Raw genomic sequence first — 2,428 nt, 5'->3', positions numbered from 1 at the left:
GTATCAGCCTTGGAGAAGATTATGTTGAGAAATAAAAAAAAAAAATTCTTAAAAACGTTGTTTTCCTTGGTCAGGCCGGAAACTTATCAATCCACCCTCGTATATTGTATCAATTGTGTGAAATATATAAATATTATTCAATAAAACGTTTATATTTATTTCTACATTATTAAATCAAACGCTGATATATTTTTTTCTAATTGTATTTCATTTTTGGAAAGGATAATGTCTTCCAAGCCCGGCGCGGCGGGAGTTATAATGACCGTGAAGGGCTAGAAACCAGTCGGAACGACGAGATTTATTAAGGCCAGTTTGACCTAGTCTTTGGACTGCCACTGGCAGCCAATGCAGCCAATGGCTGCCTTTTGGTGAGCCCTGATTTAGACCATTGAAAATGATAACGTGAATTAAATTTTTGTCTCAATCTTTGAACTCATACATTTCTAAAGTTAAAAATTCGAAATTTTGTATTTAATGTGCATTTTTTAAAAATGGTTAAATTGAAAAGCGTTAGTACCTTCAATTTTATGCATGTAAATTTTAATGGCCGTGAAAAATGTTTATGAACCGAGAGAAAACCAGGAATTTGTTGTTTTTTTATTAAAACGGCCACTTCCTCTATTATTCTGATTAAAATATAAAGTTTTTATTAATTTTTTTGCAATTAAACGAAAGAATGTTTAAAAATCCAAACATCGTTTTAGATATCCTGGCGGATCGAAGGAACTGAATGGAGCCTCTACATAGTACCCGCAAAGACCACATTGGGTTCTCATTCGGTTCCTTTTCAAAAAACTCGAGAAAACAGCAGAATCAACTTTTAAATTGTTGAAACTCGAATTTCACGTTAAAATTCCTTATAGAAGGTCACGGAATAATCGCAATAGTTTTTTTACAACGGTAAAAAGTTTAAAAAATATAAGACGCATAACGCCTATTGACAGCTACACATCAAACGCATCGCCTGTAAGTAGCAGTCAACAGGTGTTATACGTCTTATATTTTTTTTACTTTTTACTGTTGGAAAAAAAAACTATTGCGATTACTTTGTGACCTTCTATAGGGAATTTCAACGTAGAATCTGAATTTCAACAATTCAAAAGTTGATTTTGATGTTTTCTCGAGTTTTTTAAAAAGGAACCGAATGGTAACCCAATGGGGTAATCTTTTGTTTAAAATGAAGATAATTATATATAAAGATATTATTTTATATCTCACAAACAATTCAAACAAAAATATTAAAACATTAATTGCCAATTATTATATAAACCACACTAACATTAAGGCTATTAAATTAAACAACAATCAATTATTGCAACTTCCAGAACAGTGACTCCATCCTCTGAAATTATGTTTCGCTCCCTCTTAAGATGGCTTTTTGTTAGGCTCTAACATTTTCTTTACCTTCTGGCACATAAAAGAAATTAAATTTTTTGGAGAAGCTGTCATAACCTGATATTTACGTGCAGGAGTAACACACCGCATTCCACCCATTTTTGTTATTTTAGTGCAAGCTTTTAAAGTAGTAAAACTTAAAAAATGTTCACACTTTAATTTGTCATATAAAAAACCGAATGCCATTGCGAAAAATATTAATCAAATTAATTTGTCACTAATCTTTCCTATGATTACCATATAAATATAGGATGGAAAGACTCCCAGCGCCATCTGGCCTCCACACTTCACTTGAACGTACTAGTGAACTAACTTCGATGCAGGGGGCTGATCAAAACTTTGTAGCAACTGCTAGATACAGCTCGCATTTGTTACGTCCAAACGCTGCTAGCGCTTTTATTCCGTCGGGCCTCTAAGTAGATTAGCGGAGGTGTGGAGTTCGTTACCTTTCGTTGAATGGTGGAAACCATTAGCCGCGAAATATAGGTCAGGTTTCAAATGGAATGATTCGCTTCGTACACAAATTTTAACTTGTTAATTAAACTTGAATGTTTATTATAATTCCTCGATATTTAATTGTTCATGAATGACATATTCCTGGATATCGTTCCTGGTATAAACAACTATGATAGTATAATGTAGTTCGTGGTAAACGCGACAGATTTAATAAGGCTGGTATTGTGGATCGCAATACTCTTCTATAATATCGAAGAGCTCGAAGTCAGGAACAGACATTGTTCATCTTATTTATTTCTGAACAAATAAGAATTGTTTGAAACTAATAAAATCAATTTATTAGTTTTATCTTAACACGCGCACACAATTAAGTTCTAACATTAAAACTTCGAAACACATCCGGACACTAGTCGCGTACCGCGGCAACGCTAAGTTTTTAGTTCTCTATGCCTTTAAATAAACTAATAATTTTCTAAGTCCAATTTAATGAAAATACTTGAGAGGCTAGGAGTCGCAGGTTCAAGGTTTAAAAGAGCGCGCCGACATCTGAATTTTCTGACGTTTTTGTGCTCTGTAT

The sequence above is a fragment of the Belonocnema kinseyi genome, chromosome 8 (genome assembly GCF_010883055.1).
Source record: "Belonocnema kinseyi isolate 2016_QV_RU_SX_M_011 chromosome 8, B_treatae_v1, whole genome shotgun sequence".
NCBI classification, from domain to species: Eukaryota; Metazoa; Arthropoda; class Insecta; order Hymenoptera; family Cynipidae; genus Belonocnema; species Belonocnema kinseyi.
Note: the sequence above shows the minus strand (reverse complement) of the source record.